The following is a 15,514-nucleotide window of genomic DNA, read 5'->3' on the forward strand; positions in this document are numbered from 1 at the left end:
CTTGTGAGTGCTTGGAAGGAAGGCGGAGGTGGTAGTGATGGAAGCAGGGGTGGTGAAGGTTGGGAATGGAGGGGAGGAACCACTTAGGGACCCCCTGGAAGATGGGAAAAGATCCCTATGGCTATAATTTTTAATTTTATTTATTTTAATTGAAGTATAATTGCTTTACAGAATTTTGTTATTTTCTGCCAAATTCCTATGGTTGTTATTAAAAACAGCAGTGTAGTATCATGGTTAAGAGCTGGGCTTTCGACTTCAACAGATCTGGGTTTGTTTTGGCTCTGCTGCTACTACCTGGAGATTTGAACAAGTAGCAGTCGTTCTGGGCCTATTTCGTTAGCTGTAAAATGGGGAATATAAACCTGTTATCATGGGGTCACAAAGAGTTGGACACAACTGAGCAACTGAACTGAACTGAACCCTGTTATTGGTTGATTTGTATCTTCCTCCAAAATCTATCTGTTGAATCCTAACCCCTAATACTGAATTTGGAAATAGGGTCTCCAGAATGTGGTCATATTTAGAGACAGGGTCTTTAAAGAGATGATTAAGTTAAAATAAGACTATTAGGATGGGCCCTAGTGCAATGTGACTGGTGCCTTTAGAAGAGAAGGAAATTTGGACGCAGACACATAGAGAGAAGATGACATGAAGATACAGGGAGAAGGTGGCCGTCTACAAGCCAAGAGGCCTGGGACAGCTCCTTCCTTCACAGTCCTCAGAAGAGAGCAACCCTGCAGACACTTGATCTCGGAATTCTAGACTCCAGAACTGTGAGAAAATAGATCTCTGTTGTTTAAGCCAGCGGTCCCCCACCACTGGGCCAAAGACTGCTACTGGTCCCTGGCCTGTTGGAACCAGTCTACACAGCAGGAGATGAATGGCAGGCAGGTGAGTGAAGCTTCATCTGTATTTATAGCTGCTCCCCATTGCTCGCATCACCTCCTGAGCTCTGCTTCCTTCAGATCAGCGTTGGGGCGGCCTAGTAAATGTAGTGTGCTTGAATCATCTGGAAACCATCCCCACACCCCACAGTCTGTGGAAAAATTGTTTTCCATGAAACTGGTCCCTGGTGCGAAAACTGTTGGGGATCACTGGTTTAAGCCACTCAAAATGTGGTATTTTGTTAAGGCAGCCCAAGGAGACTAATCCATAGAGTTATTGTGAGAATTAAATAATTTACTTAATACACTAAAGCCTGTGATAATATTTGATATATCATAGTTATTATTATTAATAAAAACAAAATTAACTCTAAATAAAAACAGATGCCAGCTCACTGGCATTATTGGATTGTTCAGGCTATCAATCGATTTCTCTGGTTAATTGAGTGCCAAAGGACACTTTGTTTCCATTCTGATGCTGCAACCTTTTAAATATGCCTCATCTGTCCTTGTGTTGATTAAATTTGAACCTTTTTTATTTTTTGATTTACAGGCCTGAGTGCGTCTCTCTAATTGCAAGAGATTAAAATTGAATGTGTACTGCTTCTAGAACAAAGTTTTGTTCGCTTCAGTGAATCAGTTGTTAATGTTTCCTAATGATTTACTTCTTTTTTTTCCACACTGAAGTGCCAAAAACTCCAGTCAACTTTAATGTTTTAGTGAAAAAAGAAAGTGAAAATATTGGTTGCTTAGTCGTGTCCGACTCTTTGTGACCCCATGGACTGCTACTGCCAGACTCCTCTATCATGGGATTTTCCAGGCAAGAATACCAGAGTGGGTTGCCATTCCCTTCTCCAGGGAATTTTCCCAACTTGGGTAGGCAATTGGATAAACCCAGTGTGTTCACATTCTTTACTTTCCATGAGCATGTTCTGCAAAACATGGTCTTGCATAACTCTTCTACATTGTAAAGGTTCAAACTTGTTTCTGGAACTTTAATTATAATTTTTAAAAAACCATATGCAAATTACTATCATTGTCTGCATTTATTTTGGACCAGCTGCTTCTAAACAATTAACAAATAGATCATGTAAATGCAATTAGTTAGGAGAAATACCAGACTTCAAACAAAAAACAAAAGAAACTGAATTCTATTTACAATCTTTGCAATTGTGTTTATGAGAGCTGATACCAAACAATAAGTTGTACTTTATCATTGCTCCGATCTGACATTTCTACTTATCTTCTGAGAGTAAAATTTATTTAGTTTCTTTCTTTTCTTGGGTAGAAGTTTATAAATCCAGAACAGATGATCTTGATAGATTCTTATCTTCCCAAGAAAATGCAGTGCCTGAAGTTTCAAGTAAAGAAGAGTGAGGAAGGAAGCCTATGTGAAGATGTCAGATTCTCAGGAGGAGGGAATAAAGGAACTTTAGTGAGTGTGATGGATTAAAATGTCACTCCTTCCATCAGAAGGTTGAACCTAGTTAAACTTGTATTCCTTCAGAGAGAAGGACACGGGCTGCTGATTCCAGGCAGCATCTAGCAGAGAAGGCAAGACAGAGAGGGATATGAAATTCAGAGGGCTGAGTTTCTGCAGTTACCTTCTGTAACAGTCATTGTAAGACAGTCCCAGAACTCCAAGAGGGAATGCCTCAGTGAATGGTTAGGCAATAGGTTCGATGAGGCCTATAGAGTCCTTTTGTTCATGATTGGCCAGGAAGAAGCAGAAGGATGCTCTAAAGCCGGGTGCAGAAGTTTCAGGAGGTCAGCTGGGCCTAGAAGGACTGTGAAAGCATGAATGACAGCAGTGACCCATGAGGACAGTTGACATTGAGGACTTCAGCCCTCCCTCCCCATACATGACTGTAACTCCCCTTTACAATCTCTCTGAAATTTCAACCTTGAGGAATGGGTCAGAGAGTTCTGACTTAACAAAGATCAAACTTTCATCTTTTAAGAATGAAGCTCAGAATAGGACTTGTTACAGGAAAATGAGGAAGGGTTATGTTTCTCTGACCCCTGTACTGATGGAGTGATATTCAAATGCAATGGTAGGCAGATGCCCCTGAAGATTACTGTCTCCTGATACTCGTGCCCTTATAGAATCTCTTCCTCTTGCATGTGAGCTGGACCTAGGGACTTGCTTTTAATGCATATGGCAACAGTAATGGGATGCCACGTGTGAGACTGTCATTCAAGACTGTGACTTCTGTTTGGCTAGCATTCTCATATTGATAAAGCCAACTGCCATGTTGTGAGCTGCCCTATGAAGAGACCTACATGACAAAGAATTGATGAGCAGCTCCAACCAGCAGCAGGCAGCAAGGAAGCAGTTTTCAGTTCAACAACTGATAAAGAACTAAATCCTGCCAACAGCCACATGAGTGAGTTGGGAACCATATCCTTTCCCAGTCAAACCTTGAGATGACTGTAGCCTAGGCTGATCTTAATTGCAGGCACATAGGAGATATTGAAGCAAAGGGCCTAGCTAATCTTTTCTTAGACTCCTGACTCATAGACACTGTGGGATAATAAACATGGCTGTTTTGAGTCACTACATTTTAGAGTGACTTATCATGATTGAATAATTAACTAATAGAGATACACTCCACATATAAAAAGTCATTTTTTTGAAGAGACAATACTGTTTCTCTACAGAGAATATGGCAGAGAAACTATAGAAATCCCCATCCATGGAAGTCAAGATCTTTCTTTCCATGACCCTGGGAAAATTAAAGGCCAATATCACTTATAAAAATAGATGTAAAAATCCTCAACAAAATATTAGTAAATGGGATTTAATCATGCATTCTAGTCAAGAAGCACACATCATGATTAAGTGAACTTTATCCCAGGGATACAAAGATGTTTGATTTCCACAAATTAATCAATGTGATAAATTGCCTTGACAAACTGAAGAATAAAAACCATATGATCATCTCAACTAATGCAGGCAAAGTTTTGACAAAATTCAACATCCATTTATAATTAAAAAATTTTCAACAAAGTGGGTATATAAGGAACATATCTCAGCCTAATAAAGGTCATCTAGCACAAGTTCATAGCGAACATCATACTCAATGATGAAAAACTAAAAAATTTCCTCCAAGATCAGGAACAAGACAAGGATGCCCATTCTTGACACTGTTTTCAGCATAGTTGTGGAAGTCCTAGCCACTGCAATCAAACAAGAAAAAGAAAAGAAACCAAGTTGGAAAGGAAGAAGTGACACGGTCATTATTTGCAGATGACATGATATCATACATAAAAAATCCTAAAGATGCTATCAGAAAACTTTTGTTGTTATTATTTAGTCATCAAGTTGAGTCTGACTCTTCTGTGATCCCATGGACGATAGCCCACCAGGTGCCTCTGTCCATGGGATTTCCCAGGCAAGACTACTGGAGTGTGTTGCTATTTCCTTCTCCAGGGTATCTTCCTGACCCAAGAATCAAACCCATGCTTCCTGATTGGCAGGCGGGTTCTTTACCACTGAGCTACCTGAAAAGAAGGAAACTACTAGAGCTCATTATGAATTTGGTAAAGTTGCAGGATACAAAATTAATACATAGAAGTCTGTTGTATTTCTATACACTAACAACAAATTATCAGAAAGAGAAATTAATTTAAAAAATCCTGTTTACAGAAATATCAAAAGAATACAATACCTAAGCATAAATCTAACCAAGAAGGAAAAGACCTGTACTTAGAAAACTATAAGACACTGATGAAAAAAAATTGAAGACAACATGAACACATGGAAATATATACTTTTTCATGTACTAAAGAAATTAATATTGTTAAAATGACCATACTACCCAAGGCAATCTACAGATTCAATTCAATCTCTATCAAAATATGATTGATATTTTCCACAGAACTAGAACAAATCATTTTTTAAAATTTATTTATTTTTTAATTGAAGGATAATTGCTTTATAGAGTTTTGTAGAACAAATTATTTTAAAAATTGTATGAAAACACAAGACCCCAAATAGCCAAACAATCTTAAAACCCACTCTGATTTCAAACTAAACTACAAAGCTACAGTAATCAAAACAGTTTGGTACTGGCATAAAAACAGACACATAAATCAATGGGACAGAACAGAGCCCAGAAATAAATCTACACTTACATGGGCAATTAATCTATGACAAAAGAGATAAGAATATATAACAGGGAAAAGACAGCATCTTCAATAAATGGTGTTGGGAAAACTGGACAGCTACATGCAAAAGAATCAAACTAGACAAAGCTCCCACACTATGCACAAAATAAATTTGAAATGGACTAAAGATATAAACATACACCTGAAACCATAAAATTTCACAGAAGAAAACATGGGCAGTAAGCTCTATGACATTAGTCTTAGCAATACTTTTTTGGATTTGTTACCTCAGGCAAGGGACACAAAAGCAAAAATAAATAAATGGGGCCTAATCAAACTAAAAACCTTTTGCACAATGACAGAAACTGTCAACAAAACAAAATGGCCACTCCCCTGAGTGGGAGAAGATATTTGTGAATGATGTATTTCATAAGGGGTTAATATTCAAAATATACAAAGAATTCATACAACTCAACATGAAAAAATGAGCAAACAACATGATTAAAAAATAGAGGATATAAATACACAATTTTCTAAAGAAGACATACAGATGGTCAACAGACCCATGAAAATATGCTCAACATCTCTAACCATCAGGGAAATGCAAATCAAGACCATAATGAGATATCTCTTCATACCTGTCAGAACAGCTGTTATCAAAAAGACAACAAGTAACAAGTGTTTATAAGAATATGGAGAAGAGAGAACTCTTGTGCACTGTTGGTGGGAATGGAAACTGGTGCAGCCACTATGGAAAACAGTATAGAATTTCCTCAAAAATATTAAAAATAGAGCTATCATATGATCTAGCAATTCCACTCTGGAGTATTTATCTGAAGTAATTAGAAAAGATATATGCACCCTCTATGTTTAAATTAGCATTATTTGCAATAGCGAAGATATGAAAAGCAACCTAGTGCACGTCAATAGGTGAATAAAGGAGATGTAGTATGTATTTTCTCTATACACACACAATGGAGTATTGTTCAGCTATAAAAAAGAATGGAATCTTGCCATTTGTGACCATGTGGATGGACCTAGAGGGTATTATGGTAAGTAAAGTAAGTCATATAAGTTAAATAAGCTTATTTAACTTATATGCAGAGTACATCATGAGAAACACTGGACTGGAAGAAACACAGGCTGGAATCAAGATTGCTGGGAGAAATATCAATAACCTCAGATATGCAGATGACACCACCCTTATGGCAGAAAGTGAAGAGGAACTAAAAAGCCTCTTGATGAAAGTGAAAGTGGAGAGTGAAAAAGTTGGCTTAAAGCTCAACATTCAGAAAACGAAGATCATGGCATCTGATCCCATCACTTCGTGGGAAATAGATGGGAAACAGTGGAAACAGTGTCAGACTTTATTTTGGGGGGCTCCAAAATCACTGCAGATGGTGACTGCAGCCATGAAATTAAAAGACGCTTACTCCTTGGAAGGAAAGTTATGTCCAACCTAGATAGCATATTCAAAAGCAGAGATATTACTTTGCCAGCAAAGGTTCGTCTAGTCAAGGCTATGGTTTTTCCTGTGGTCATGTATGGATGTGAGAGTTGGACTGTGAAGAAGGCTGAGCGCTGAAGAATTGATGCTTTTGAACTGTGATGTTGGAGAAGACTCTTGAGAGTCCCTTGGACTGCAAGGAGATCCAACCAGTCCATTCTGAAGGAGATCAGCCCTGGGATTTCTTTGGAAGGAATGATGCTAAAGCTGGAACTCCAGTACTTTGGCCACCTCATGCAAAGAGTTGACTCATTGGAAAAGACTCTGGTGCTGGGAGGGATTGGGGGCAGGAGGAGAGGGGGACAACAGATGATGAGATGGCTGGATGGCATTACCGACTCGATGGATGGGAGTCTGAGTGAACTCTGGGAGTTGATGATGGACAGGGAGGCCTGGCGTGCTGCAATTCATGGGGTCGCAAAGAGTCAGACACGACTGAGTGACTGAACTGAACTGAAAGTAAGTCAGGCAGAAAGACAAATGTATGATTTCCTTATATGAAGAATCTAAAACACAAAACAAATGAACAAACACAGCAAAACAGAAACAGACTGGTGGATAAAGAGAACAAGCAGATGGATACCAGAGGAGAGGGGGACGAAGGAGAAAATAAACAGATGAGGGAGATCAAGAGGTACAAACTTCTAGTTGCAAAGTAAATAGGTCATGGGTATGAAATGTACAATGTCAGGAAGGCAGTCAGTAACAATGTAATATCTTTGTATGACTACAGTAACCATGTAATATCTATGTAATATGGAATATAGTCAATAACTATGTCATATCTTTATCCATTTTTCTGATCATGACTACTTCTTGAATCTCAGTTCTTTTGGATTTTTTTTTTTTCTTTTTATTGAAGCAAATCCTTTAGTAGTTGTTCAGCAAATGTCAGAATGGAGAACCATTTTTCATCTTTGTATATCTTAAAATGTCTTTATCCCTTAATCTTGGATAACTAGCTTGTTTGGGTATAGAATCTCAGTTGACAGTTATTTTCTCTCAACACTTCAAAACACTCTCTAGTCTTCTGACATGTGTCACTGCTAATGAGAAATCTGATAGTCTAATAGGGTTGGTTTTGTAGTTAATTTGGCTTTTCCCTCTGGCAGTTTTTAAAGTTTTCTTTTTCACTCTTGATGTACTATAGTTTTACTGTAATGTACTGAGGTATCAGTTTATTTTTATTTACGCTGCTCAGCACTCGATGTGAACTTTCAGTGAGAGGATTCACGTTTTTCCTTAGTTGTGGAGACTTCTTGGTCACTATCTCCTTGAATATTCTTTCTCTATTTTCCGGTTTTCTGTTCTTCTGGAAATCCTGTTAGACTTGAATATGAGCATCACATTTTTTAAATGCTCATTTTTATTTTTCCTCTCTATCAGTCAATGCCACATTCTGGGAATTTTTTCAGAATTTTTAATTGGTTTTTTAAACACCCATCAGTTCTCATTTTATTTTACCCTCTTTTCTTCATGAAGTATCGTTCTTTAAAAAAATAAGTTTTATTTCTTGATTTCCATCAGTATCCAGATATCCTTATTGTATATTTTTTTCCTTTCATCAGCACGAACTTACCTGCTGGTTGATTTGTTGGCAGTCTTTCTTAACATTCGTCATATCTATTTGCTTCTTTATTGCATTTGCTGCCTCCTCTCGTGGAGAGGTTATTGTTCCTGTCTTTCTCTGTGCCCACCATCCTCCTTTACTGTCCACGTCTAGCAGTTTATTTTGTCAGCTCAGGTCTCTCTTCCCATGAAGTCACTGGCAGTATTGTAGGTCCATGCAGTTCTTGGGGGAACAAGTAGATCCTGCATAGAGTAGAGTGAATCTTGAGCCAGGTCGTGGCTGCTTTCACTAAGTGTACAGTTTTATGTAACCTCTAGTTCCCAGGAAATCTCTGGTGGTAGCTTTTATTTTCAGCATTCTTTTACTGTTAGAACAGCTCTACTCCAAACCTTGAGTTTTAAGAATCAAGTCTGGCCCTGAATCCCTATCTTGCCTGAGGCACTGTTAGTCTCTCTGATTGCTGGGACCTGAAATCTCTAGCTGATTGGCTTACTCTGTGAACAGAGCCTGGCAGCCTTGTGATTTTATTCCTGTGTACCACTTGATGCCCACAGAGATGATTATCTTGGTTTGGAATCTGACAAAGTCTTTTTAACGTTCTTTTATATTTTCATAAGTATTTGAAGAGAAAGAGGAGAGGCAAGGGAACCTGCAAAGCTTGAACTTATAATGCTCTTTTCATTATACACCTTAGTCAGGATTTGATGTACTAGGTATGAAGGGCCAGTAAGCTACAACAAGCTGGACAGCTAGAATTACTGAAATAGGTGGCAACATAATCAATGATCTAAAAGAAAGAGCATCAATTTTATGAGTTTGCTTTCTGATGCAAGAGTTCCATGGTCAAATACATTTGGGAGATGCAACATCATTAGTATATTCTATTCACAGAAATTCAGTGAATATTAGCATATTGAAGGCTCCAAAAAATCCTGTAGTAAATAAACATCTTTGTCTTTATTTAATCTGGTACTTTTAAATTTTCTTGACCATACCATATTTTTTTTCCCAGAAAAACACATGAATAGTTCATGAACACTTTGGGATATACTGGCCCCAAAAATCTCTCTTTATTAACATATAACCACAATACTTACAGAGCTCGTTTCTATAAGACATAGGAAGAAGTAGATGCTATATGAGTTAGAATGAAATTTAAAGACTCTGGTCCTTTTCTATTCACTCTGAAAAGATCCTCTTCAGTCGCTCAGCATTAGGACATGGTTTATTCTGGAACGCGTCTTTCTCTGTCAGAAGCCTTCGGGGGGACCATTGCATGGCAAGCCTGTCCTATTTCGACTGCCATGTGCCTAAACTTTTCGGACAGCTGACCTCCTCTTCTGGTCTCTTTTGGTGCCTGATTTTCATGGTGAACCACTATGAGGGGAGCAAGAACTTCTCTTCCAGTTCCCTAATGGCTTCCAGACAGCAGTGAACTCTTCCACAAGATAGTGGCTGTTACAGCCCTCCAGCTCCTCAAGGCATATCTGTCATTTGCCCAACTCCAGACTGGGCACTATCCAAGCACAATGAGAACATGGGGTCCACTTTCTAGTTCTCGGCTGCTGGTCTACCTCCTTCCTAGTTTCCATTTGTAAACTGACACTGAAGTGTCTTTAATAATCTTTTGGGAGCTAAGACAAAAGTCACTTACCTCAGCTTACCATTTTCTCAGAAATTGCTTTCTCTTTTAATGTTTGTCTTCCCTACTGGACAAAGGAATATGGATAGAGGTTGCCCCTCACTTCACTTTTCATTTTCTAAAACAGGTACAGATGGTAATCCATAGTACAATATAATAGCTGCTCAATAAATAAATGTAATATGAATAAATGCTTTTCATTGGGATTAAAGTGATTTTTGAATAGCTTCAAACTTAAAAAAAAAAATAACATGAGCCAGATGTAGTGACTATCACCAAAGATTTGAAATAGTATTCCCCAAGCAGTAAGATGATAGGGAGACATTCTTACCTTGGGTCCATCTCTCCTCAGTCTTTTCTCTTCTGTCTCCCCACTTCTACCTTTTTATTTTGGAAAAAAAAAAGAAAAAAATTTCAAAATAAAAATTTTTAAAGTTCTTTGAAAAAAGAAAAGTTGAAAGAATAATACAGTGAACACCTAGAATACCTTCACCCAGATTCCTCCCCCAAATTTTTATTATTAATTCAAAAAAATCAACAGTGATACATAATATTATTTGAGACACAGCCCTTATTCTGATTTCCCAATTGCTCTCTCTGCCCTTTACAACTACTTTTCTTTTTCACTCAAGAGTCTATCAGGGATCTTGCATTGCGTTTGATGATGAAAGCCCTGCCATATGGAGCCACAGAGCAGGGAATGTCAGCTCCTCACTACTTGGCTGGGTCAGCAGACTACTCAGGACTCTATTTATAATCCAATGTATTTTGCCAGGTCCCTCTCCCCAGCTTGTGTTGCCCATTGTTAAATAAATTCTAACCAGGTCTTTCTGTGCTTTTAATATCTAAAAGATGAAATGGCTATTTGACATGCTGACATTTCTGAGATGAATGATTCTGCCTAGCCAAAATAACAATGGCTTAGCCACTTAAGATTTTATTTTTTGTGTGTACAAGGAGTCTAAAAATTACAAATTTCTTACCAGCCCGCTCTTCTGTCATCCCTAGGTTTTAGCAATTGTTCTCACTGTTGAAAATGGCTGCCAGAGCTTCAGCCATCACATCTGAGTTCCAGGTAGTAGGACTGAGGAAAAGAAAGAGACGATCTGGTCTTTTTCTTAAAAAGGAGACTCCTTGGAAATAACATGCAATGCTTCTTACATCTCATTTACCAAAAACTAGTTCAGTTCAGTTCAGTTGTTCAGTCGTGTCCGACTCTTTGCGACCCCATGAATTGCAGCACGCCAGGCCTCCCTGTCCATCACCAACTCCTGGAGTTCACTCAGACTCACGTCCCTTGAGTCAGTGATGCCATCCAGCCATCTCATCCTCTGTCATCCCCTTCTCCTCCTGCCCCCAATCCCTCCCAGCATCAGAGTCTTTTCTAGTGAGTCAACTCTTCCCATGAGGTGGCTGAAGTACTGGAGTTTCAGCTTTAGCATCATTCCTTCCAAAGAACACCCAGGGCTGATCTCCTTCAGAATGGACTGGTTGGATCTCCTTGCAGTCCAAGGGACTCTCAAGAGTCTTCTCCAACATCACAGTTCAAAAGCATCAATTCTTCAGTGCTCAGCCTTCTTCACAGTCCAACTCTCACATCCATACATGACCACAGGAAAACCCATAGCCTTGACTAGACAGACCTTTGTTGGCAAAGTAATGTCTCTGCTTTTGAATATGCTATCTAGGTTGGACATAACTTTCCTTCCAAGGAGTAAGCGTCTTTTAATTTCATGGCTGCAGTCACCATCTGCAGTGATTTTGGAGCCCCCCAAAATAAAGTATGACACTATTTCCACTGTTTCCCATCTATTTCGCATGAAGTGATGGGACCGGATGTCATGATCTTCGTTTTCTGAATGTTGAGCTTTAAGCCAACTTTTTCACTCTCCACTTTCACTTTCATCAAGAGGCTTTTTAGTTGCTCTTCACTTTCTGCCATAAGGGTGGTGTCATCTGCATATCTGAGGTTATTGAGATTTCTCCCGGCAATCTTGATTCCAGCTAGTGCTTCTTCCAGCCCAGCGTTTCTCATGATGTACTCTGCATATAAGTTAAATAAGCAGGGTGACAATATACAGCCTTGACAAACTCCTTTTCCTATTTGGAACCAGTCTGTTGTTCCATGTCCAGTTCTAACTGTTGCTTCCTGACCTGCATACAAATTTCTCAAGAGGCAGATTAGGTGGTCTGGTATTCTCATCTCTTTCAGAATTTTCCACAGTTTATTGTGATCCACACAGTCAAAGGCTTTGGCATAGTCAATAAAGCAGAAATAGATGTTTTTCTGGAACTCTCTTGCTTTTTCCATGATGCAGCAGATGTTGGCAATTTGATCTCTGGTTCCTCTGCCTTTTCTAAAACCAGCTTGAACATCAGGAAGTTCACGGTTCACATATTGCTGAAGCCTGGCTTGGAGAATTTTGAGCATTACTTTACTAGCGTGTGAGATGAGTGCAATTGTGCGGTAGTTTGAGCATTCTTTGGCATTGCCTTTCTTTGGGATTGGAATGAAACCTGACCTTTTCCAGTCCCGTGGCCACTGTTGAGTTTTCCAAATTTGCTGGCATATTGAGTGCAGCACTTTCACAGCATCATCTTTCAGGATTTGAAATAGCTCAACTGGAATTCCATCACCTCCACTAGCTTTGTTGGTAGTGATGCTTCCTAAGGCCCACTTGACTTCACATTCCAGGATGTCTGGCTCTAGGTCAGTGATCACACCATCGTGATTATCTGGGTCGTGAAGGTCTTTTTGGTACAGTCTTCTGTGTATTCTTGCCATCTCTTCTTAACATCTTCTGCTTCTGTTAGGTCCATACCATTTCTGTCCTTTATTGAGCCCAGCTTTGCATGAAATGTTCCCTTGGTATCTCTAATTTTCTTGAAGAGATCTCTAGTCTTTCCCATTTTGTTGTTTTCCTCTATTTCTTTGCATTGATTGCTGAAGAAGGCTTTCTTATCTCCCCTTGCTATTCTTTGGAACTCTGCATTCAGATGCTTATATCTTTCCTTTTCTCCTTTGCTTTTCACTTCTCTTCTTTTCACAGCTATTTGTAAGGCCTCCCCAGACAGCCATTTTGCTTTTTTGCATTTCTTTTCCATGGGGATGGTCTTGATCCTTGTCTCATGTACAATGTCACGAACCTCAGTCCATAGTTCATCAGGCACTCTATCTATCAGATCTAGGCCCTTAAATCTATTTCTCACTTCCACTGTATAATCATAAGGCATTTGATTTAGGTCATACCTGAATGGTCTAGTGGTTTTCCCTACTTTCTTCAATTTCAGTCTGAATTTGACAATAAAGAGTTCATGGCCTGAGCCACAGTCAGCTCCTGGTCTTGTTTTTGCTGACTGTATAGAACTTCTCCATCTTTGGCTGCAAAGAATATAACCAGTCTGATTTCGGTGTTGACCATTTGGTGATGTCCATGTATAGAGTCTTCTCTTGTGTTGTTGGAAGAGGGTGTTTGTTATGACCAGTGCATTTTCTTGGCAAAACTCTATTAGTCTTTGCCCTGCTTCATTCTGTATTCCAAGGCCAAATTTGCCAGTTACTCCAGGTGTTTCTTGACTTCCTACTTTTGCATTCCAGTCCCCTATAATGAAAACGAAGACTAAGAAATGTGATCTAAGCTAGGTGGTAATGTGCCCTGCAAAAATTAGGGTTCTGTTACTAAGACTACTGAGTGATGACTAATAGTCTCTGCCATATCCTTCTAACTGGGAGGGGCCACCAGTCTTCAGTTGAGTTTAAAGGAAGATTATTAATTAGTGCCACATAGGACTCACATTGGCTTGAATTACTGCTGGTTCCTTGGATAAGATGCAGTAATATTTGTTGGGAGGGGTTATGTTTTCTGTTTTATTTAACAATACAAGGTCTAGGAGAAGTAAATATTTATTAATTTAGAATGAAAATTCTAAATCATTTTATTAAAACCATAACGATTTATTGAATCATGGTTGAAACAGTGTAGGCTTGGGTCAGATAGGCTTGAGTTTGCCACATTCTTGCTGTGAGGATCAGATGGGACATGTTAAAGGGTTCAATAAGTAGTCAACACACAGTAAAAGCTCACCTGCCATCCTCTCTTCCTTCTTCCTCCCTTCCTTCCATCGAGATGCTGTGTGTTGGCAGAGTGACCTAATTGACGTGTGCTGCTTCACAACTACTTTTTAAAGCCAGATGTGTCTAAAAAGTCAGCTGATGGCCTTATAGGAGTTCCCTTGTATGATATTTGTTGCTTTTCCTTTGCTGCTTTTAATATTCTCTCTTTAATTTTTGTCATTTTGATTACAATGTGTCTTGGTGTGTGGCTAAATTTAAAGCAATATTTAGCCACGTCCAGGGGGTCATTTGCTGACTTGTGCTCATCTCTGGTTGAGGTTGCCTAGGTCTGGACTTTTAAGTAGGGCAGTTTTTATGTGAAGGTGGAAGTTCAGTAGCATCTTAGAATAAATACACCCCATTTCTGCTTTTGGACCTACGGGGGCTGTCTTTTATTTGTTTATGTTCAACATAGCCAGCTTCCAAATACGGGGATGGCAGGAATAAGTTCAATGGGTTCTTTGAGCTTTCTGTGTCTCTGACTTGATAAAAAAGGGCACACTGTTTCAGAGGGAGAAGCCCATGAGGCCCAGAAACTTCCTCTTCAGTTGTGGGCAATTCCCATCTCAGTTGTTTCTTTGGAAACTGCTGCCCGAATCATGTAAACCACTGATAACAGTGAGCAGAAGGGGAAGCATTTTTTGGTAAAACATCTGTAGAGCGTCCACTTCAAGCAGCACTGGGGGTGCTGGGGAAAATTAATGGTTGTTTTGACAGCCTAAGTCTTTAAGCCGAGGCACTAAAAAGTACTTTTCACATCGTTAAACGCAACTTCTCTCCTCCTTCAAAGTTGAGCTGTAATAATGGTTGATTACCATGTACAAGCTACTCTATCTTTATTTCTCAGTAGTTCACACAGTGAATAGTGAAGTCGCTCAGTCGTGTCTGACTTTTTGCAACCCCATGGACTGTAGCCCAGCAGGCTCCTCTGTCCGTGGGATTTTCCAGGCAAGAATACCGGAGGGGGTTGCCGTTTCATTCTCCAGGAGATCTTCCCGACCCAGGGTTCGAACCCAGGTCTCCGGCACTGTAGGTAGACACTTTACTGTCTGAGCCACCATAGCTCACATGGGAGGATATAAATGACAAAAGTCATCTGAGACTCGAATAGAATGTGTGTTTGGTCTTCTTAATAGGATTCACAATTAATTGGTCAAAGTACATGCCTACTAAAATGTTGACAGCTTCATCACATGTTGGGGATATTTATTACCTCTAGAGATAACAAACATATAAGCAATCGGGAGAATTATATCTTTACCTAGATGCCTTTTATGTGGAGGGGTTGATTCTTGATTCCCTGAATGGTAAATGTGCAGAACCAGAGTAATGTAGTGGAGAGAATGTTGGGTTTAGATTCGACCACTTGGTTAAGCCCTGCCTTGGGAATCAAAGTGACCTTGATTAAGCACGAAGAGTGAACTTGATAAGGATCACTATGGGATTCATGATAAACAGCTTTGAGTGTCAAGCATTGACTCAAGTATTTCAGCTATGCTCTATTATTTAATTCTCATACTGATTCTAGGAGGTGTGATAACCTCAGAAAGGTTTGCTTAACCTCACATGGTTATATCTGCCTGGCATGTTCCCCTGTTCTGCATGTCTTTACATGGGGCAGTTTATGTTTTGTAAATTCTAAAAAGGCTGTGTAAACCTAAGAAATTACTCTTCTTTTAATTCGACC

Source organism: Bos grunniens, chromosome 5, assembly GCF_055505025.1.
Source record: "Bos grunniens cultivar Pamir isolate PY7600 chromosome 5, Bosgru_T2T1.0, whole genome shotgun sequence".
Lineage (NCBI taxonomy): Eukaryota > Metazoa > Chordata > Mammalia > Artiodactyla > Bovidae > Bos > Bos grunniens.